The sequence below is a fragment of the Lipotes vexillifer genome, unplaced genomic scaffold (assembly GCF_000442215.2).
Source record: "Lipotes vexillifer unplaced genomic scaffold, Lipotes_vexillifer_v1.1 scaffold612, whole genome shotgun sequence".
In the NCBI taxonomy this organism is placed as follows: Eukaryota; Metazoa; Chordata; class Mammalia; order Artiodactyla; family Lipotidae; genus Lipotes; species Lipotes vexillifer.
The window spans coordinates 906,685-930,863 of NW_006784340.1; the positions used below are offsets into that span (position 1 = coordinate 906,685).

At 40.5% G+C, this 24,179-nt stretch overlaps 1 protein-coding gene across 1 annotated transcript in view; it reads left to right on the plus strand.

Annotated features, from left to right (window-relative positions):
* Positions 1 to 24,179, plus strand: part of NEK10 (NIMA related kinase 10) — a 299,100-nt gene that overhangs the window by 206,391 nt on the left and 68,530 nt on the right. The window lies entirely within an intron of this gene.

The window sequence follows — 24,179 nt, forward strand, 5'->3', positions numbered from 1 at the left end:
CCAGTAGTGGGATTGCTGGTTCATATGGTAGTTGTATTTTTAGTTTTTTAAGGAACCTCTGTAGTGTTCTGCATAGTGACTGCATCAATTTACATTCCCACCAACAGTGCAAGAGTGTTCCCTTTTCTGCACACCCTCTGCAGCATTTATTGTTTCTAGATTTTTTGATGATGGCCATTCTGACTGGTGTGAGATGATATCTCACTGTAGTTTTTTTTTTTTTTTCCTTGCGTTATGCGGGCCTCTCACTGGTGTGGCCTCTCCCATTTGCGGAGCACAGGCTCCGGACGCGCAGGCTCAGTGGCCATGGCTCACGGGCCCCGCCGCTCCGCGGCATGTGGGATCTTCCCGAAACGGGGCACGAACCCGCGTCTCCTGCATCGGCAGGCGGACTCTCAAGCACTGCGCCACCAGGGAAGCCCCTCACTGTAGTTTTGATTTGCATTTCTCTAATGATTAATGATGTTGAGCATTCTTTCATGTGTTTGTTGGCAATCTGTATATCTTCTTTGGAGAAATGTCTATTTAGGTCTTCTACCCATTTCTGGATTCGATTTTTTTTTTTATATATTCAGCTGTATGAGCAGCTTATAAATTTTGGAGGTTAATCCTTTGTCAGTTGCTTCATTTGCAAATATTTTCTCCCATTCTGAGGGTTGTCTTTTGGTCTTGTTTATTGTTACCTTTGCTGTGCAAAAGCTTTTAAGTTTCATTAGGTCCCATTTGTTTATTTTTGTTTTTATTTCCATTTCTCTAGGAGGTGGGTCAAAAAGGACCTTGCTGTGATTTATGTCATACAGTGTTCTGCCTATGTTTTGCTCTAAGAGTTTGATAGTGTCTGGCCTTACATTTAGGTCTTTAATCCATTTTGAGTTTATTTTTGTGTATGGTGTTAGGGAGTGTTCTAATTTCTTTATTTACATGTAGCTGTCCAGTTTTCCCAGCACCACTTATTGAAGAGGTTTTCTTTTCTCCATTGTATATTCTTGCCTCCTTTATCAAATATAAGGTGACCATATGTGCATGGATTAAACTTTGACTTTCTATCCTGTTCCATTGATCTATATTTCTATTTTTGTTCAAGTACCATACTGTCTTGATTACTGTAGCTTTGTAGTATAGTCTGAAGTCAGGGAGCCTGATGCCTCCAGCTCCGTTTTTCATTCTCAAGATTGCTTTGACTATTCAGGGTCTTTTGTGTTTCCATACAAATTGTGAAATTTTTTGTTCTACTTCTGTGAAACATGCCAGTGGTAGTTTGATGGGGATCGCACTGAATCTGTAGATTGCTTTGGGTAGTAGGGTGATTTTCAAAATGTTGATTCTTCCAATCTAAGAACATGGTATATCTCTCCATCTGTTTATATCATCTTTAATTTCTTTCATCAGTGTCTTATAATTTTCTGCATACAGGTCTTTTGTCTCCTTAGGTAGGTTTATTCCTAGGTATTTTATTCTTTTTGTTGCAATGGTAAATGGGAGTGGTTTCTTAATTTCACTTTCAGACTTTTCATCATTAGTGTTTACGAATGCTACAGATTTCTGTGCATTAATTTTGTATCCTGCTACTTTAGTGAATTCATTGATTAGCTCTAGTAGTTTTCTACTAACATCTTTAGGATTCTCTATGTATAGTATCATGGCGTCTGCAAACAGTGACACCTTTACTTCCTCTTTTCTGATTTGGATTCCTTTTATTTCCTTTTCTTCTCTGATTGCTGTGGCTAAAACTTCCAAACTATGTTGAATAAGAGTGGTGAGAGTGGGCAACCTTGTCTTATTCCTGATCTTAGTGGATATTGTTTCAATTATTCACCATTGAGGACGATGTTGGCTGTGGGTTTGTCATATAGAGCCTTTATTATGTTGAGGAAAGTTCCCTCTATGCTGACTTTCTGCAGGGTTTTTATCATAAATGGGTGTTGAATTTTGTCAAAAGCTTTCTCTGCATCGATTGAGATGATCATATGGTTTTCCTCCTTCAATTTGTTAATATGGTGTATCACATTGATTGATTTGCATATATTGAAGAATCCTTGCATTCCTGAGATAATCCCCACTTGATCATAGTGTATGATCCTTTTAATGAATTGTTGGATTCTGTTTGCTAGTATTCTCTTGAGGATTTTTGCACCTATGTTCATCAGTGATATTGGCCTGTAGTTTTCTTTCTTTGTGACATCTTTGTCTGCTTTTGGTATCAGGGTGATGGTGGCCTCGTAGAATGAGTTTGGGAGTATTCCTCCCTCTGCTATATTTTGAAAGAGTTTGAGAAAGATAGGTGTTAGCTCTTCTCTAAATGTTTGATAGAATTCGCCTGTGAAGCCATCTGGTCCTGGGCTTTTGTTTGTTGGAAGATTTTTAATCACAGTTTCAATTTCAGTTCTTGTGATTGGTCTGTTCATATTTTCTATTCCTTCCTTGTTCAGTCTTGGCAGGTTGTGAATTTCTAAGAATTTGTCCAATTCTTCCAGGTTGTCCATTTTATTGGCATACAGTTGCTTGCAGTAATCTCCCATTATCCTTTGTATTTCTGCAGTGTCAGTTGTTACTTCTCCTTTTTCATTTCTCATTCTATTGATTTGAGTCTTCTCCCTTTTCTTCTTGATGAGTCTGGCTAATGGTTTATCAATTTTGTTTATCTTCTCAAAGAACCAGCTTTTAGTTTTATTGATATTTGCTATCGTTTCCTTCATTTCTTTTTCATTTATTTTTGATCTGATCATTATGATTTCTTCCTTCTGCTAACTTTGGGGTTTCTTGTTCTTCTTTTCTAATTGCTTTAGCTGTAAGGTTATGTTGTTTATTTGAGATGTTTCCTGTTTCTTAAGGTAGGATTTTATTGCTATAAACTTCCCTCTTAGAACTGCTTTTGCTGCATCCCATAGGTTTTGTGCCGTTGTGTTTCCATTTTCATTTGTTTCTAGGTATTTTCTGATCTCCTTTTTGATTTCTTCAGTGAACTCGTAGTTATTAAGTAGTGTATTGTTTAGCCTCCATGTGCTTGTATTTTTAACAGATTGTTTCCTGTAATTGATATCTAGTCTCATAGCGTTACAGTTGGAAAACATACTTGATATGATTTCAACTTTTTTTAATTTACCGAGCCTTGATTTGTGACCCAATATATGATCTATCCTGGAGAATGTTCCATGAGCACTTGAGAAGAATATGTGTTCTGTTGTTTTTAGATGGAATGTCCTACGAATTTCAATTATGTCCATCTTGTTTAATGTGTCATTTAAATCTTGTGTTTCCTTATTTATTTTCATTTTGGATGATCTGTCCATTGGTGAAAGTGGGGTGTTAAAGTCCCCTACTATGATTGTGTTACTGTTGATTTCCCCTTTTATGACTGTTAGTATTTGCCTTGTGTATTGTGGTGCTCCTATGTTGGGTGCATAAATATTTACAATTGTTATATCTTTTTCTTGGATTGCTCCCTTGATCATTATGTAGTGTCCTTCTTTGTCTCTTCTAATAGTCTTTATTTTAAAGTCTATTTTATCTTATATGAGAATTGCTACTCCAGCTTTCTTTTGATTTCTATTTGCATGGAATATCTCTTACCATCCCCTTACTTTCAGTCTATGTGTCTCTAGGTCTGAAGTGGGTCTCTTGTAGACAGCATATATACAGGTCTTGTTTTTGTATCCATTCAGCCAGTCTATGTGTTTTGGTGGAGCATTTCATCCAGTTACATTTAAGGTATTTATCAGTATGTATGTTCCTTTTGCCATTTTCTTAATTGTTTTGGGTTTGTTTTTGTAGGTCTTTTCCTTCTCTTTTGTTTCCCGCCTAGAAAAGTTCCTTTAGCATTTGTTCAAAAGCTGGTTTGGTGGTGCTGAATTCTGTTAGCTTTTGCTTGTCTGTAAAGCTTTTAATTTCTCCTTCAAATCTGAATGAGATCCTTGCTGGGTAGAGTAATCTTGGTTGTAGGTTTTTCTCCTTCATCACTTTAAGTATGATGTGCCACTCCCTTCTGGCTTGCAGAGTTTCTTCTGAAAGATCAGCTGTTAACCTTATGGGCATTCCCTTCTGTGTTATTTGTTGTTTTTCCCTTGCTGCTTTTAATATGTTTTCTTTGTATTTAATTTTTGACAGTTTGATTAATATGTGTCTTGGCATGTTTCTCCTTGGATTTATTCTGTATGGGACTCTCTGTGCTTCCTGGACTTGATTAACTATTTCCTTTCCCATATTAGGGAAGTTTTCAACTATAATCTCTTCAAATATTTTCTCAGTCCCTTTCTTTTTCTCTTCTTCTTTTGGAACCCCTATAATTCGAATGTTGGTGCGTTTAATGTTGTCCCAGAGGTCTCTGAGACTGTCCTCAGTTCTTTTCATTCTTTTTTCTTTATTCTGCTCTGCAGTAGTTATTTCCACTATTTTATCTTCCAGGTCACTTATCCGTTCTTCTGCCTCAGTTATTCTGCTCTTGATACCTTCTAGAGAATTTTTCATTTCACTTGTTGTGTTCTTCATCATTGTTTGTTTGCTCTTTAGTTCTTCTGGGTCCTTGTTAAATGTTTCCTGTATTTTCTCCATTGTATTTCCAAGATTTTAGATCATATTTACCATCATTACTCTGAATTCTTTTTCAGGTTGGACTGCCTATTTCCTCTTCATTTGTTAGGTCTTTTTGGTGTTTACCTTGCTCCTTCATCTTCTGTGTGTTTTTCTGTCTTCTCATTTTGCTTAACTTACTGTTGTTTGGGGTGTCCTTTTCACAGCCTGCAGGTTCGTAGTTCCCGTTGTTTTTGGTGTCTGTCCCCAGTGACTGGGTTTGGTTCAGTGGGTTGTGTAGGCTTCCTGGTGGAAGGGACTAGTGCCTGTGCTCCGGTGGATGAGGCTGGATCTTTTATTTTTGTTGGGCAGGTCCAGGTCTGGTGGTGTGTTTTGGGGTGTCATTGGACTTATTATGATTTTAGGCCACCTCTCTGCTAATGGATGGGGTTGTGTTCCTGTCTTGCTAGTTGTTTGGCATAGGGTGTCCAGCACTGTAGCTTCCTGGTCATTGAGTGAATCTGGGTCTTGGCGTTCTGATGGAGATCTCTGGGAGATTTTCACCATTTGATATTACATGGAGCTGGGAGGTCTCTTGTGGGCCAGTGTCCTGAAGTTGGTTCTCCCACCTCAGAGGCACAGCCCTGATGCCTAGCTGGAGCACCAAGAGGCTTTCATCCACACAGCTCAGAATGAAAGGGAGAAAAAATAGAAAGAAAGAAAAAAAGAAGAAAAAATAATATAAAATAAAGTTATTAAAATAAAAATTTAAAAATAATTATTAAGAAAAAACTTTTTAAAGGTAAAACAAAACAAACCAAAAAACCTTGATGGTCCGAACCCTAGGACAACTGGTAAAAGCAAAGCTATACAGACAAAGTCACACACAGAAGCTTACACATACACACTCACAAAAAGAGAAAAAGGGGAAAAAATATTTTCTCTTTGCTCCCAAAGTCCACCTCCTCATATTGGGATGATTCGTTGTCTATACAGGTATTCCACAGATGCAGGGTACATCAAGTTGATTGTGGAGATTTAATCTGCTGCTCCTGAGGCTGCTGGGAGTAATTTTCCTTTCTCTTCTTTGTTCGCACAGCTCCCAGGGTTCAGCTTTTTTTGGACCCACCTCTGCCTGTAGGTCGCCTGAGGGCATCTGTTCTTCGCTCAGACAGGACGGGGTTAAAGAAGCAGCTGATTCGGGGGCTCTGGCTCACTCAGGCCTGGGCAAGGGAAGGGTATGGAGTGCGGTGCGAGCCTGCGGTTGCAGAGGCCATCGTGACGTTGCAACAGCCTGAGGTGCGCCGTGTGTTCTCCCAGGGAAGCTGTCCCTGGATCACAGGACCCTGGCAGTGACGGGCTGCACAGGCTCCCAGGAGGGGAGGTGTGGAGAGTGACCTGTGTTTGCACACAGGCTTCTTGGTGGCGGCAGCAGCAGCCTTAGCATCCCATGCCCATCTCTGTGGTTTGCGCTGATAGCAGCGGCTCTTGCCCGTTTCTGGAGCTCCTTTAAGTGGTACTCTTAATCCCCTCTCCTCGAGCACCAGGAAACAAATAAGGAAGAAAAAGTCTTTTGCCTCTTCGGCAGGTCCAGACTTTTTCCTGTACTCCCTCCCGGCTAGCTGTGGCACACTAATCCCTTCAGGCTGTGTTCACGCAGCCAACCCCAGTCCTCTCCCTGGAATCCAACCTCCAAAGCCCTAATCGCAGCTCTCAGCCCTCGCCCGCCACGGCTGGTGAGCAGACAAGCCTCTCGGGCTGGTGAGTGCTGGTCGGCAGCATTCCTTTGTGCGGGAATCTCTCTGCTTTGCCCTTTGCTCCCCTGTTGCTGCACTCTGGTCCGTGGCTCTGAAGCTCCCCGCCTCTGCCACCCACAGTCTCTGCCTGTGAAGGGGCTTCCTAGTGTGTGGAAACCTTTCCTCCTCCACAGCTCCCTCCCAGTGGTGCAGGTCCCATGCCTATTCTTTTGTCTCTGTTTTTTCTTTTTTCTTTTTCCCTACCCAGGTATATGGGGAGTTTCTTGCCTTTTGGGAGGTCTGAGGTCCTCTGCCAGCATTCAGTAGGTGTTCTATAGGAGCTGTTCTACATGTAGATGTATTTCTGATGTATTTGTGGAGAGGAAGGTGATCTCCACGTCTTACTCTTCTGCCATCTTGAAGCTCCTCCAATCCATTGAAATTTAAAGTAATTATTGATAAGTATATACTTTTAGTCATTTTAAATCTTGTTTTCCATTTGATTTTGTAGTTCTTCTTTGATCATTTCTTCTTTTTGTTTTTCCTTTTGTGGTTTGATAGTTTCTTTTTTTATTATGCTTGAGTTCCTTTCTTTTTGATTTTTGTGAATCTATTGTATGTTTTTGATTAGTTGTTACCCTGGTTTTCAAGTATGTTGACCCATAACTATATCTACCTGTTTTAAACTGATAGTCATATAAGTTCAAACACATCAAATCTTCTAAAAGATCTACACTTTTTACTCTCCTCCCCTACATTTTATATTTTGATATCCTATTTTACATCTTCATGTTTATCCTTTTTCTGTTAATTATAGTTATAATCACTTCTCTGAAACTTTTTTGATTGTTTTTTAATCTATGTGCTGGCTCATTTAAGTGATTTTCAATCATTTTGTATATTTGCCTTCCCTATTGTGAGTTTCCCTTTCCTATAGATTCTTGTTCCTTTTCCTTTAGAGAAGACCCTTCAACATTTCTTTTTTAAAAAATCATTTATTGGGCTTCCCTGTTGGTGCAGTGGTTGAGAGTCCACCTGCTGACGCAGGGGACATGGGTTTATGCCCTGGTCCGAAAAGACCCCACATGCCACGGAGCGGCTAGGGCCGTGAGCCATGTCTGAACAGTGAGAGGCCTGCGTACCGCAAAAAATATATATATATATTTATTTATATATTTATTTAGGCTGACCTGGGTCTTAGTTGCAGCACACAGGATCTTCCTTGAAGCATGTGGGATCTTTAGTTGCAGCATGCGGGATCTTTTAGTTGTGGAATGTGGACTCTTAGTTACAGCGTGCGGACTTCTTAGTTGAGGCATGCAGACTTCTTAGTTGTAACATGCAGACTCTTAGTTGTGGCATGCGGACTCTTAGTTGTGGCAGGCATGCAGGATCTAGTTTTCTGACCAGGGATCAAACCTGGTCCCCCTGCATTGGAAGCGTGGAGTCTTACCTACTGGACCACCAGGGATTTTAGGATAGGTTTACTATTGCTGTTCTTTTAGGTTTTGCTTGTCTAAGAAGTTTTTTATTTCTCCTTCTATTTTAAATGATAATCTTACTGGATAGAGTATTCTAGGTTACAGGTTTTTCCCTTTCAGCACTTGTAATATATCATGCCATGCTATTCGGGCCTGGAAATTTTCTGCAGAGAATCAGCTGATAGCCTTAGGGGATTCTCTTGTATATGACTATTGTTCTCTTGCTGCCTTTATAATACTCTTTATCTTTAAATTTTGCCATTTTAATTATTATATGTCTTGGTGTGGGTCTGTCTGGGTTCATCTTGTTTGGGACCCTCTGTGCTTCCTGTACCTAAATATCTGTTTCCTTCTTCAGGTTTAGGAAGTTTTCAGCCATAATTTCTCAAACACCTTTTGGCTCCTCTTCTCTCTCTGTTCTCCTATAATGTGAATGTTGGAATGTTTAATGTTATACCAGAGATCTCTTAAATTGCATTCATTTTTAATGAATTTATTTATTTTATTTATATTTATTTTTGGCTGTGTTGGGTCTTTGTTGCTGCGCACAAGCTTTCTCTAGTTGTGGCAAGCAGGGGCTACTCTTCGTTGTGGTGCACAGGCTTCTCATTGCAGTGGCTTTTCTGGTTGAGGTGCATGGGCTCTAAATGCACAAGCTTCAGTAGTTGTGGCTCGTGGGCTCTAGAGTGCAGGCTCAGTAGTTGTGGTGCACAGGATAAATTGCTCCATGGCATGTGGGATCTTCCAGGGCCAGGGCTTAAACCCATGTCCCCTGCATTGGCAGGCAGATTCTTGACCACTGTGCCACCAGGAAAGCCCTGCATTCATTTTATAAATTTGTTTTTCTTTCTACTGTCTGATTCAGTGATTTCCATTATTCTATCTTCCAGGTCATATATACATTCTCTGTATCACCTAGTCTGGTATTCGTTTCTTCTAGTGTGTTTTTTATTTCAGCTATTGAGTTATTTATTTCAGATTGGGTCTTTTTTATATTTTAATGTTCAGTGTTGAGATCAGTTCTTTTTCTTTATTCAGTTAATTTTTTATTAACTGTGTTTTAAATTCTTTCTGGTAAATTGTTTATTTCTGTTTCATTATTTTTCCAGGGGTTTTCTTTTGCTTTTCCAATTGAGAGTAGTTCCTCTTTTTATTTAGCTTAACTTTTCTCTGCCTCTATGGATTTAGGTGAAACAGTTATCTGTTGCAGTTTTTAAATGGCTGTTTTTATGTGGGAGCATACTTTTGCACACTGTGTGTGCCTGCCTTTGATGGGAGAGCTGGATTTGATGTGGATGTGCTGGTAGCTATCACCTTGGTAGGGGGTGGTGCTGGAGATGGAGGGGCTAGAGCTGGCACCAGATCTGAGGCAGGACTTGCTCTCTGTTCAGTAGCCATCACTGGCCTGTCACGGGTGTGGTCTGCTTTCAAATTGCCAGAGCAGAAGCCCTTACAGTCGAGCTCAAGCTGGCTCTATTCCCTTTAAGTGTGTTTTTTTCCCTCTTCCCTGCACCAGGACCTTTGCCCCAGTGAAGTGGGGTGCTGAAACAAGTGTGGCTGTACATTGACAGAGGTCTAATTCACTGCCTGTATAGCATCTGCAGCTACACTCAGATGCAGACTCAGGTTCAAGCCCCATTTTTCTCTCATGGCCAATCACTTCCCCCTGCCTCTGCCACTACCCAACCCCCCGGCATTTGTGGAGCCACTCCACTGGGCTAGCAGAGATTTATGTGGACTCTTGGTGTGTGTTGGAGGTTAGCTGTTGTAGAGCATCCCCCATCAGAATCTGGGAAACTTTTGGGATACTGCTTGAGCAAGCACCAGCAATAGCCACTGCTGCCACTTCTGTGCTCCACCCTGGGACCAGGTTGCCTACGTGTCTCAAGGTCAAGTCTTTTTCCTGGTCCTGGCCACGCTAGATCCAGTGCCATGCTGTTTTGTGGAGTAAGTGAGGCCAGAGCATGCGCTCCTCAGGAGCTTACCAGCACCTGCTTCTCCCAGCTCTTCTAATTTTTGCACTGGACCTCCACCAGCAAATAAGACTTGTTTCCTCTGTGTAGAAATCCCAGGGCTGACACGCCCAGTGTGTGGCTAAACCCACTCACTCCACAGGGTGGTTACCGACCTGTGCAATCTCCCTTTTCCTCTGAGTCCCCTCCCAGGGGCACAGGTCCTGGCTCAATCATTTCTCCTCCCTTCCTATGTGATTTGTGTGTATCTTTGGTTGTAACAGACTCCATCTGCCAGTTCCTATTTAATTTACAGTGGGAATTGTTCCACATATAGATGTATTTTTGACGTGTTCACGGGGCGAAGTGAGCTCTGCCATCTTGATCACACATTTTTTTTTTACATCTTTATTGGAGTATAATTGCTGTACAATGGTGTGTTAGTTTCTGAATTATAACAAAGTGAATCAGTTATACATATACATATGTTCCCATATCTCTTCCCTCTTGCATCTCCCTCCCTCCCACCCTCCCTATCCCACCCCTCTAGGTGGTCACAAAGCACCTAACTGATCTCCCTGTGCTATGCAGCTGCTTCCTACTAGCTATCTATTTTACATTTGGTAGTGTTTATGTGTCCATGCCACTCTCTCGCCTTGTCACAACTTACCCTTCCCCCTCCCCATATCCTCAAGTCCATTCTCTACTAGGTCTGTGTCTTTATTCCTGTCTTACCCCTAGGTGCTTCATGACATTTTTTTTTTCGTAAATTCCATATATATGTGTCAGAATATGGTATTTGTCTTTCTCTTTCTGACTTACTTCACTCTGTATGACAAACTCTAGGTCCATCCACCTCATTACAAATAGCTCAATTTTGTTTCTTTTCATGGCTGAGTAATATACCATTGTATATATGTGCCACATTTTCTTTATCCATTCATCTGATGATGGACACTTAGGTTGTTTCCATCTCTGGGCTATTGTAAACAGAGCTGCAATGAACGTTTTGGTACATGACTCTTTTTGAATTATTGTTTTCTCAGGGTATATGCCCAGTACTGGAATTGCTGGGTCATATGGTAGTACTATTTGTAGTTTTTTAAGGAACCTCCATACTGTTCTCCATAGTGGCTGTACCAATTCACATTCCAACCAGCAGTGCAAGAGTGTTCCTTTGTCTCCACACCCTCTCCAGCAATTATTGTTTCTAGATTTTTTGATGATGGCCATTCTGACTGGTGTGAGATGATATCTCATAGTTTTGATTTGTATTTCTCTAATGATTAATGATGTTGAACATTCTTTAATGTGTTTGTTGGCAGTCTGTATACCTTCTTTGGAGAAATGTCTATTTAGGTCTTCTGCCCACTTTTGGATTGTGTTGTTTGTTTGTTTTGTTATTGAGCTGCATGAGCTGCTTATAAAATTCGGAGATTAATCCTTTGTCAGTTGCTTCATTTGCAAATATTTTCTCCCATTCTGAAGGTTGTCTTTTGGTATTATTTATGGCTTCCTTTGCTGTGCAAAAGCTTTGCAGTTTCATTAGGTCCCATTTGTTTTGTTTTTATTTCCATTTCTCTACGAGGTGGGTCAAAAAGGACCTTGCTGTGATTTATATCATAGAGTGTTCTGCCTATGTTTTCCTTTAAGAGTTTGATAGTTTCTGGCCTTACATTTAGGTCTTTAATCCATTTTGAGTTCATTTTTGTGTATGGTGTCAGGGAGTGATCTAATCTCATACTTTTACATGTAGCTGTCCAGTTTTCCCAGCACCACTTATGGAAGAGGCTGTCTTTTCTCCACTGCACATTCCTGCCTCCTTTATCAAACATAAGGTGATGATATGTGCATGGGTTTATCTCTGGGCTTTCTATCCTGTTCCATTGATCTATATTTCTGTTTTTGTGCCAGTACCATACTGTCTTGACTACTGTAGCTTTGTAGTATAGTCTGAAGTCAGGGAGCCTGATGCCTCCAGCTCCATTTTTTGTTCTCAAGATTGCTTTGGCTATTTGGGGTCTTTTGTGTTTCCATACAAATTTTGAAATTTTTTGTTCTAGTTTTGTGAAAAATGCCAGTGGTAGTTTGATAGGGATTGCCCTGAATATGTAGATTGCTTTGGGTAGTAGAGTCATTTTCATAATGTTGATTCTTCCAATCCAAGAACATGGTATATCTCTCCATCTATTTGTATCATCTTTGATTTCTTACATCAGTGTCTTATAATTTTCTGCCTACAGGTCTTTTGCCTCCTTAGGTAGGTTTATTTCTAGATATTTTATTCTTTTTGTTGCAATGGTAAATGGGAGTGTTTTCTTGATTTCACTTTCAGAATTTTCATCATTAGTGTATAAGAATGCCAGAGATTTCTGTGCATTAATTTTGTATCCTGCTACTTTACCAAATTCATTGATTAGTTCTAGTAGTTTTCTGATAGCATCTTTCAGATTCTCTATGTATAGTATCATGTCATCTGCAAACAATGACAGCTTTACTTCTTCTTTTCCGATTTGGATTCCTTTATTTCCTTTTCTTCTCTGATTGCTGTGTCTAAAACTTCCAAAACTATGTTGAATAAGAGTGTTGAGAGTGGGCAACCTTGTCTTTTTTCTGATCTTAGTGGAAATGCTTTCAGTTTTTCACCATTGAGGACAATGTTGGCTCTGAGTTTGTCATATATGGCCTTTATTATGTTGAGGAAAGTTCCCTGTATGCCTACTTTCTGCAGGATTTTTTTCATAAATCCGTGTTGAATTTTGTCAAAAGCTTTCTCTGTATCTATTGAGATGATCATATGGTTTTTCTCCTTCAATTAGTTAATATGGTTTATCACATTGATTGATTTGCGTATATTGAAGAATCCTAGCATTACTGGAATAAACCCCACTTGATCATGGTGTATGATCCATTTAATGTGCTATTGGATTCTGTTTGCTAGTATTTTGTTGAGGATTTTTGCACCTATGTTCATCAGTGATATTGGCCTGTAGTTTTCTTTCTTTGTGACATCCTTGTCCTGTTTTGGTATCAGGGTGATGGTGGCCTCGTAGAATGAGTTTGGGAGTGTTCCTCCCTCTGCTATATTTTGGAAGAGTTTGAGAAGAATAGGTGTTAGCTCTCCTCTAAATGTTTGATAGAATTTGCCTGTGAAGCCATCTGGTCCCAGGCTTTTGTTTGTTAGAAGATTTTTAATCACAGTTTTTTTTTTTTAACATTTTTATTGAGGTATAATTGCTTTACAATGGTGTGTTATTTTCTGCTTTATGACATAGTGAATCAGTTATACATATACATATGTTTCCATATCTCTACTCTCTTGCATCTCCCTTCCTCCCACCCTCCCTATCCCACCCCTCCAGGCGGTCACAGAGCACCAAACTGATATCCCTGTGCTATGTGGCTGCTTCCCACTAGCTATCTACCTTACGTTTGGTAGTGTATATATGTCCATGCCTCTCTCTCGCTTTGTCATGGCTCACCCTTCCCCCTCCCCGTATCCTCAAGCCTGTTCTCCGGTAGGTCTGTGTCTTTATTCCTGTCTTACCCCTAGGTTCTTCATGAAATTTTTTTTTTCTTAAATTCCATATATATGTGTTAGCATACGGTATTTGTCTTTCTCTTTCTGACTTACTTCACTCTGTATGACAGACTCTAGGTCTATCCACCTCATTACAAATAGCTCAATTTCGTTTCTTTTTATGGCAGAGTAATATTCCATTGGATATATGTGCCACATCTTCTTTATCCATTCATCTAATGATGGGCACTTAGGTTGTTTCCACCTCCGGGCTATTGTAAATAGAGCTGCAATGAACATTTCGGTATATGACTCTTTTTGAATTATGGTTTTCTTAGGGTATATGCCCAGTAGTGGGATTGCTGTGTCATATGGTAGTTCTATTTGTAGTTTTTTATGGAATCTCCATACTGTTTTCCATAGAGGTTGTACCAATTCACATTCCCACCAGCAGTGCAAGAGTGTTCCCTTTTCTCCACACCCTCTGCAGCATTTATTGTTTCCACATTTTTTGATGATGGCCATTCTGACTGGTGTGAGATGATATCTCATTGTAGTTTTGTTTTGCATTTCTCTAATGATTAATGATGTTGAGCATTCTTTCATGTGTTTGTTGGCAGTCTGTATATCTTCTTTGGAGAAATGTCTATTTAGGTCTTCTGACCATTTTTTGATTGGGTTCTTTGTTTTTTGTATAATGACCTGCATTAGCTGCTTGTATATTTTGGAGATTATTCCTTTGTCAGTTGCTTTGTTGGAAATATTTTCTCCCATTCTGAGTGTTGTCTTTTAGTCTTGTTTATGGTTTCCTTTACTGTGCAAAACATTTACATTTCATTAAGTCCCATTTGCTAATTTTTATTTCCATTTCTCTAGGAGGTGGGTCAAAAAGGATCTTTCTGTGATTTATGTCATAGAGTGTTCTGCCTATGTTTTCCTCTTAAGAGTTTTATTCTGTCTCTCCTTACCTTTAGATCTTTAATCCCTCTTGAGTTTATTTTTGTGTATGGTGTAAGGAAGTGTTCTAATTTTATTCTTTAACATGTAGCTGTCCAGTTTTCCCAGCACCACTTATTGAAGAGGCTGTCTTTTTTCCATTGTATATTCTTGCTTCCTTTATCAAAGATAAGGTGACCATAGGTGCGAGGGTTTATCTCTGGGCTGTCTATCCTGTTCTATTGATCTATATTTCTGTTTTTGTGCCAATACCATACTGTCTTGCATACTGTAGCTTTGTAGTATACTCTGAAGTCAGGGAGCTTGATTCTTCCAGCTCCAGTTTTCTTTCTGAAAGTTGTTTTGGCTCTTCAAGATCTTTTGTGTTTCCATACAAATTGTGAAAAATGCCATTGGTAGTTTGATAAGGATTGCATTGAATCTGTAGATTGTTTGGGTAGTATAGTCATTTTCGCAATGTTGATTCTTCCAATCCAAGAACATGGTATATCTCTCCATCTGTTTCTATCATCTTTAATTTCTTCCATCAGTGTCTTATAGTTTTCTGCATACAAGTCTTTTGTTTCCTTAGGTAAGTTTATTCCTAGATATTTTATTCTTTCTGTTGCAATGGTAAATGGGAGTGTTTCCTTAACTTCTCTTTCATATTTTTCATCATTAGTGTATAAGAATGCAATAGATTTCTCTGCATTAATTTTGTATCCTGCTACTTTACCAAATTCATTGATTAGCTCTAGTAGTTCTCTGGTAGCATCTTTCAGATTCCCTATGTATAGTATCATGTCATCTGCAAACAGTGACAGCTTTACTTCTTTTTGATTTAGATTCCTTTTATTTCTTTTTATTCTCTGATTGCTGTGGCTAAAACTTCCAAAACTATGTTGAGTAATAATGGTGAGAGTGGGCAACCTTGTCCTGTTCCTGATCTTAGAGGAAATGGTTTCCGTTTTTCACCATTGAGAATGATGCTAGCTGTGGGTTTGTCATTTATGGCCTTTATTATGTTGAGGTAGGTTCCCTCTATGCCCACTTTCTGGAGAATTTTTATCATAAATAGGTGTTGTATTTTGTCACAAGCTTTTTCTGCATCTGTTGAGATTATCGTATGCTTTTTTATCCTTCAATTTGATAATATGTTGTATCACATTGTTTGTTTTGCATATATTGAAGAATCCTTGCATTCCTGGGATAAACCCCATTTGATCATGGTGTATGATCCTTTTAATGTGCTGCTGGATTCTGTTTGCTAGTATTTTCGTGAGGCTTTTTGCACCTATGTTCATCAGTGATATTGGCCTGTAGTTTTCTTTTTTTGTGAAATCTTTGTCCGGTTTTGGTATCAGGGTGATGGTGGCCACGTAGAATGCATTTGGGAGTATTCCTCCCTCTGCCATATTTTGGAAGAGTTTGAGAAGGATAGGTGTTAGAGCTTCTCTAAATATTTGATAGAATTCACCTGTGAAGCCATCTGGTCCTGGGCTTTTGTTTGTTGGAAGATTTTTAATCACAGTTTCAATTTCAGTGCTTGTGATTGGTCTGTTCATGTTTTCTATTTCTTCCTGGTTCAGTTGGAAGATTGTAATTTTCTAAGAATTTGTCCATTTCTTCCAGGTTGTCCATTTTATTGGCATATAGTTGCTTGTAGTAATCTCTCATGATCCTTTGTATTTGTGCAGTGTCAGCTGTTACTTCTCCTTTTTCATTTCTAATTCTGTTGATTTGAGTCTTCTTCCCCCTCTTTTTGATGAGTCTCACTAAAGGTTTTTCAATTTTGTTTATCTTCGCAAAGAACCAGCTTTATTGATCTTTGCTGTTGTTTCCTTCATTTCTTTTTCATTTATTTCTGATCTAATCTTTATGATTTCTTTCCTTCTGCTCTCCCTGGGTTTTTTTTCTTTTTTCTCTAATTACTGTAGGTGTAACTTTAGGTTGTTTGAGATGTTTCTTGTTTCTTGAGGTAGGATCGTATTGCTATGAACTTCTCTCTTAGAACTGCTTTTGCTGCATCCTATAGGTTTTGGGTCATCGTATTTTCATTGCCATTTGTTTCTAGGTATTTTTGATTTCCTCTTTGATTTCTTCAGCTATCTCTTGCTTACTTAGTAGTGTACTGTTGAGCCTCCATGTGTTTATATTTTTTATAGTTTTTTTTTCCTGTAATTGATATCTAGTCTCATTGCATTGTGGTCGGAAAACATGCTTGGTATGATTTCAATTTTCTTAAATTTACCAAGGCTTGATTTGTGACCCAAGATATGATCTATCCTGCAGAGTGTTCCATGTGCACTTGAGAAGTGTATTCTGTTGTTTTTGGATGGAGTGTCCTATAAATATCAATTAAGTCCATCTGGTCTAATGTGTCATTTAAAGCTTGTGTTTCCTTATTTATTTTCATTTTGGATGATCTGTCCATTGGTAAAAGTGGGGTGTTAAATTCCCCTACTATGATTGTGTTACTGTCAATTTCCCCTCTTATGGCTGTTAGCATTTTTCTTATGTATTGTGGTGCTCCTATGTTGGGTGCATAAATATTTACAATTGTTATATCTTCTTCTTGGATTGATTCCTTGATCATTATGTACTGTCATTCTTTGTCTCTTGTAATACTCTTTATTTTAAAGTCTATTTTGTCTGATATGAGTATTGCTACTTCCCCTTTCTTTTGACTTCCATTTGCATGGAATATCTTTTTCCATCCCTTCACTTTCAGTCTGTATGTGTCCCTAGGTCTGAAGTGGCTCTCTCATAGACAGCATATATATGGGTCTGGTTTCTATACCCATTCAGCCAGTCTGTGTCTTTTGGGCAGAGCATTAAATTCATTCACATTTAAGGTAATTTTCGATATGTATGTTCCTATTACCATTTTCTTAGCTGTGTTCAGTTTTTTTGTAGGTCTTTTCCCTCTGTTGTGTTTTCTGCCTAGAGAAGTTTCTTTAGCATTTGTTGTTATGCTGGTTTGGTGGTGCTGAATTCTCTCAACCTTTGCTTGTTTGTAAAGGTTTTAATTTCTCCATCCAAGCTGAATGAGATCCTTGCTCGTGGAGGAATCTTGGTTGTAAGTTTTTCCCTCTAATCACTTTAAATATGTCCTGCCACCCGCTTCTGGCTTGCAGAGTTTTTGCAAAGATCAGCTTTGATCTTTCTGCAAAGATCCTTCAGAGTTTTTGAAATATCAAGTGTTAACCTTATGGGGATTCCCTTGTATGTTATTTGTTGCTTTTCCCTTGTGCTTTTAATATTTTTTCTTTGCAATTAATTGTTGATAATTTGATTAATATGTGTCTTGATATGTTTCTCCTTGGATTAATCCTGTGCTTCCTGGCCTTGATTGACTATTTCCTTTCCCATGTTAAGGAAGTTTTCGACTCTAATCTCTTCAAATATTTTCTCAGACACTTTCTTTTTCTCTTCTTCCTGTGGGACCCCTATAATCCGAATATTGGTCCATTTAATGTTGTCTCAGAGGTCTCTGAGACTGTCCTCAATTATTTTCATTCTTTTTTCTTTATTCTGCTCTGCAGCAGTTATTTCCACTATTCTATCTTCCAGGTCACTTATCTGTTTCTCTGCCTCAGTTATTCTGCTATTGATTCCTTCTAGAGTGTTTTTAATTTCATTTCTTGTGCTGTTCCTCATTGTTTTTTGCTCTTTAGTTCTTCTAGGTCCTTGTTAAACGTTTCTTGTATTTTCTCCATTCTATTTCCAAGATTTTGGATCATCTTTACTATCATTACTCTGAATTCTTTTTCAGGTAGGCTGCCTATTCCTTCTTCATTTTTTTGGTTTGGTGGCTTTTTATCTTGCTCCTTATCTGCTGCATATTTCTCTGTCTTCTCATTTTGTTTAACTTACTGTGTTTGGGTTTTCCTTTTCACAGGCTGCAGTTCGTAGCTCCCGTTAATTTGGGTGTCCGCCCACAGTGGGTGAGATTGGTTCAGTGGCTTGTGTAGGCTTCCTGGTGGAGGGGACTGGTGCCTGTACGTGAGGCTGGATCTTGTCCTTCTGGTGGGAAGGGCCACGTCTGGTAGTGTGTTTTGGGGTGTCTGTGAACTTAATATGACTTTAGGCTGCCTCTCTGCTGGGTGGGGTTGTGTTCCTGTCTTGCTCGTTGTTTGGCATGGGGCATCCAGCATTGGAGATTGCTGGCCATTGGGTAGAGCTGGGTCTTTGTGTTGAGATGGAGATCTCTGGGAGAGCTCTCACCAAGTGATATTACATAGATCTGGGAGGTCTCTGGTGGTCCAATGTCCTGGACTTGGCTCTCTCACCTTGGAGGCTCAGGCTCAACACCCGGCTGGAGCACCAAGACCCTGCCAGCCACACGGCTCAGAAGAAAAGGAAGAAAAAAAAAACCTGAACAGATAGAACCCCAAGCAAATGGTAAAAGCAAAACTAAACAGACAAAATCACTCAAAGAAACACACACAAACACACACACACTCATAAAAAGAAAACAATCAAACAACATCAAAAAACGAACAGACAGAACCCTAGGACAAATGGTAAAACAAACCAAAACAGACATCACACAAAGAAACATACACACACACACTCAGAAGAAGAGAAAAAAGGGAAAAATATATATTTTTTTTAAAAAAGGAAGAGAGCAACCAAACCACTAAACAAATCCACCAATTATAGCAAGCACTAAAAACTAAACTAAGATAAAAAATCAGACACATAATGCAAACCCCAAGTCTACAGTTGCTCCCAACGTCCACACCTCAATTTTGGAAACATTCATTGTCTCTTCCGGTATTCCACAGATGCAGGGTTTATCAAGTTGATTGTGGGGATTTAATCCACTGCTCCCGAGGCTGCACGGAAAAATTTCCCTTTCTCTTCTTTGTTCACACAGCTCCTGGGGTTCAGCTTTAGTTTTAACCCCACCTCTGAATTTAGGCCACCCTCAGACATCTGTTCCTGACAGGAGGGTGTTAAAGCAGTGGCTGATTAGGGCTCTCTTGCTCATTCATGCCAGGGAGAGGGAGGGGTACTGGAATGCAGGGCAAGCCTGTAGTGGCAGAGGCCAGCATGACATTGCAACAGCCTGAGGCATGCCATGGGTTCTCCTGGGGAAATTGTCCCTGAATCATGGGGCCCTGGCAGTGACATGCTGCACAGGCTCTGGGGGTGTTGGGGGTGTGTGTAGTGACCTGCACTTGCACACAGGACTCTTGGTGGCAGCAGTGACAGCAGTAGCAGTCAATACCTGTCTCTGGGGTCTGAGCTGATAGCTACGGCTCATGCCCATCTCTGGAGCTCACTTATGCAGTGCTCTGTCGTCTGTGGGCACACAGAGTAGGAATCCCCTCACCTTGCGCACCCCAATACAATGGTCTCTTGCCTCTCCGGCAGGTCCAGACTTTTTCCCAGACTCCCTCCAGGCTAGCTGTGGTGCACTAGCCCCCTTCATGCTGTTTTCACGCAGCCAACCCCCGTCCTCTCCTTGGAGTCTGACTGCCAAAGCCCGAGCCTCAGCTCTCAGGCCCCACCCACCCCGGTGGGTGAGCAGACAAACATCTCAGGCTAATGAGTGCTGGTCGGCAGTGATCCTCTGTGTGGGAATCTCTCCACTTTGCTGTCTGCACCCCTGTTGCTGCACTCTCCTCTGTAGTATGGCTCCAAATCTTCCCCACTGCCCACCCCTCGTCCCCACCAGTGAAGGGGCTTCCTAGTGTGTGGGAACGTTTTTTCTTTCACAGCTCCCTCTCAGAGGCACAGGTCCCATCCCTTTTCTTTTGTCTCTTTTTTTTCTTTTGTCTTTTGCCCTACCCAGGCATGTGGGGATTTTCTTGCCTTTGGGGAAGTCTGAGGTCTTCTGCCAGCGTTCAGTAGGTGTTCTGTAGGAGTTGTTCCATGTGTACATGTATTTTTGATGTATCTGTGGGGTGGAAGGTGATCTCCACGTCTTATTCCTCTGCCATCTTGAAGGTCTTCTCATAGCAGAATTTCTTGCCTCATTGTGCTACATGTGTTTAAGAAACCCAAACATCTTTAGTTTCCCCTCATAAGAAGACAAAAGTAGATAAACTTAGACCTGTTTAGCAAGTAGTGTTCCAGTGTTTTATTTTATTTGAAATAACCTGGATGGTCAATAATTCCTATCATTTAATTTAATATAGCAAAACTAAATTTTCAAGTTGCCAAAATCAGGAGAGACTATTTTAGATAAACATTCCCAAAATGCAATTTTCTTAAGTTCAACTAAAGACACCTCTTATCTCATGTACATTTAATTTATTTAAGATTTCATTATACCAAGTTCTTTTCCTTGCTGGCAAATTTGACTCTCAGTATAACGAAAGTATTATTCTTAATACTGATGACTCTAAAGACATGTCTATATTAACTAAACCAACAAACAAGCTTGTTTTTCTCATTAAAGATTAGTCATAGGGCTTCCCTGGTGGCGCAGTGGTTGAGAGTCCACCTGCCGAGGCAGGGGACACAGGTTCGTGCCCCAGTTCGGGAAGATCCCACATGCCGTGGAGCGGCTGGGCCCGTGAGCCATGGCTGCTGAGCCTGTGCGTCCGGAGCCTGTGCTCCACAATGGGAGAGGCCACAACAGTGAAAGGCCCACGTACGGCAAAACAAAAACAAAAACAAAAACAAAAGATTAGTCCTAGATCACATGACCCCGAAATTTATTTTGGCCAGCTTTCTTTATATTTAGAAATATTTAACTTGTAAGCACTTACTTTTCTTTAGGCCAATTAAATACAGCTCATCTACAAGTTATTTTTTATATAAAGACAGATGGAACCAGAGATCTCCTAGCCCCATTTTAAACTTAGTTATGAACCAGTTATTATAATATAAAACACTTTGGTTTATAATGGCTGGAATAAGTTTAAATTTTTTAAAAACTTCTCTTTCCCCTTCTCCCTCTCAGTCTCAGGAATTACAGGTGGTCTAGATAAGTGTTTCTGAGAGCCCTCATCGAACATTTACATCTCAAGGTGAGACTGATTTGGAGTCTCAAAGATCTATTTACCTGTCCCCAGGTGACTCAGCTCGAGTCTCAGATGACCCAGTTTGAGTTCTCGACAACTCAATGACAAGGACCCAAAGGTTCTGAGCTACTTGTTGGTCCTCAGATCTCCTGGGGAACCAGAACTGAATTTCCTGAGCTTAGCCTAGAACCATATTTCTTAGGGGTTCTTGTCTCTGAGAGAGACTCCCAGAGACCAATGGTGGGGAATGACAGGGAGGGGTGGACCCGAAAGAGACATATACACAGATCCAAGCTCACTGATCAAGATGAGAGACAGATTAACACTAAAGACATGCTCTTGGTCTCCTGATTATATCCTGAAGGTGAGAGTGCTTCAGGGATTGTGACTATGGATGATTTACATGTTCCTGGTTGCACGGATGCATGCTTCAGGTCAGCAGGGAAACTAGAGCCAGTCTGCCCTGATCCATGACCAACTTATACTTTCATGGGACTCTCCAAGTGGTGAGCACCCTGATGGGTCTTCAGTGCTTGACCTGTGCCCACAATTGTGGCAGAGACTCACGAGAGCAGTTGCACAAACAAAACCACATAAAACCAAGATCCTTCCAAATTCACTGATGAAGACTTGACACAAACCAATGACAGAAATTTAAACTAAAGAAATTTAAACTAAACAAAGAGGTGATCTTCCTGTGTGGTGGCCTCCAGAGGACTTTGTCCAGCCCAGCTCCTCACTCACTTAGCCCTCTGCTAGAACAGAGTTTGTCCAGCTCCTCACTCACCTGGCATTTCTGGCCAGGTAAAGCCAGTGACCCTGTGTTGGGCATCCCCAGGACACTACCCTGATCCATGACAGGCATCCCAATCAAGGATATTTGGGAGGGTTTGTCTTTCCAGATGAGTGCCCCCAGATCTGATGCTTGGCTGTTTTCAGATCTCAGACTTATTCCAGTAGGGCTCGTTGACTCAGAGGTCAAGGGCAAGGGCTAAATCACCCTGTTCTTTTGGCTGGCCTCCTGTTGGCCTTGAGTCAGAGAGCCCTCTGGCTGGATTTGTTACCAAATTGGTCACCTGGAGCCACACCAGTGTCCTAGTTCAGGCCGAGGCCCCTAGCCCCGCAAGACCCCAGGGAGGTTCTTTTTGGCTCAGATTCGCACAGCCAATAACAAAACCAGTGCTGAGACTGGAACAACACAAGCTTTATTCAATGGCCAAAGAATGGCACAAATCAACTTCTTTGTCTCACAATCCCTTAGACTCTTCGAGAAACATGGGGGTGTCTCACAGTCCCTCAGACTCTGACCTGACCTCTAAGACTGTAGAAGAGAGGAATGTCTTGCAATGCCTCAGACTCTCAGAGCCAACCTGGCCAGACCAGATTAACTGTGCAGTTCTTGAGTCATTTCTTCTCCCCCGTTGAGATGGGGACAGAACCCTGAAGCTGATTTATGGGATAAACACCTCTCACCTCTCCAAAGGGACTCTCCAGATCAAGAAGTCCAGAGCAGCTTCTGAGCCCATTCATCAAGTTGAGGTGCATAGACCTGAAAAATCAGACACCAAGAGGGATTCCCCTATGCCCTTCCCCTTAGATCCCCCAGCAACAGACAAATTCGCCCAGGTGAACTGCTGCAGCCCGCTGCGTTGCCTCTTGGGAGCTGGAGCAACACAAAGGGGTTAGGTGAGAGGTCCCACCAGAGTCATCAAAATTTGTCACCTGCAAACTGTGTTCTCCTTTTAGTGGGTGTCAAGTCAAAAGACACAACCAAGACAAAGATCAGGAGAAGGAAGTATTTATTACTTGCAGCAAGTAAGGAGAACACTGGGGAACTTTCCCAAAGCCGTGTCTCCTCAACGTTTAAGATAGTGGGGTCCATGAAGTATTGTGCAGCTGTGTGGCATGTCTGTAAGCCTAAGTCATAATATTTATGAAGAAAATGACTAACATCTTCTACAGAAGCATCTGGAATGCAATGTCACGTACGGGGGCCACTGGCAACATGTGACTCGAGCAGTTGAAGTGTAGCTAGTTTGAATGAGGAACTGAATTTTAAATTTCATTTAAATACTAATGTGTAGTTTGCATTATATTTCTGTTGGACAGTGCTGGAATTGTCCAGAAGGCTAAGGGGCAGGGCTAGCACTTGCCCTTCCTGTTGTATAGCCTTCATGCAAGGATATGAGTTGCTCCTCAGCCCAGTGCTGAAGCTTCTGCCACACGCATATGGGCACTGCTGAGATTATGCCCCTCTTTGAAAATATGAGAGAAGGGGGCATCCCTTTTCTTTATTTAAATGTGCCACCTTATTCCAGGGATTGGGAGAATGTATTACCTATGCAAAGCTGGCGAGTTTCATTAAATTTTCAAGGCTCTGGAAATATGGGCTGGGAATGAGACACAAAAAGTAAATAGGATCAAGAGAGGGCTGATTTGGTAGGGGATTAGAAGGATGGGAATGGATAGGGAAGGAACTCACAGTTGGAGGCACAGATTTTGGTATTATTATAGTAATCAAGTGGTGGGTAAATGAGTGCCAAATTTGTTATGCTTCATAACTTAGGTATGTGTTGCATTATGTATCAAAATTTCTGTGATTAAAATGAAAGGGTTGGGGTAAGAAAATTATCAATCATGTTTATTTGTATTTGAGTCCCTATGTTCATTCCAACTCAATATACACACATGTGCCATATACACAGAACTTGTTTGATATACTTCTGTTCCATTTCATTAAATTTAAGTATGGTTCTTATCATTTGTCAGGGCATAGATGTTTCTTATTTCATTTAAAAAACTATTAAGAAATTGACTTTAGATTACACTAGAAAAAACAAGGTTGAAGGTTCTTTATGGCTGTCCTTAGTAGAGTCTAATGACCCTTCCATTAGGTGGAAGCCATGGAGACCAACTTGCAAAATGTTCAGGAAATCCAGAATTTTAGGGTAGGGCAAACAAGTAATGTTAATAACACTGAGGACTTAAGGAAAAATATAGTTCTCTTAAATGCAAAAATCATCTCATTTCACAGGAAGAGTTATAGTTTCTTCTTTAAGACAGCAGGA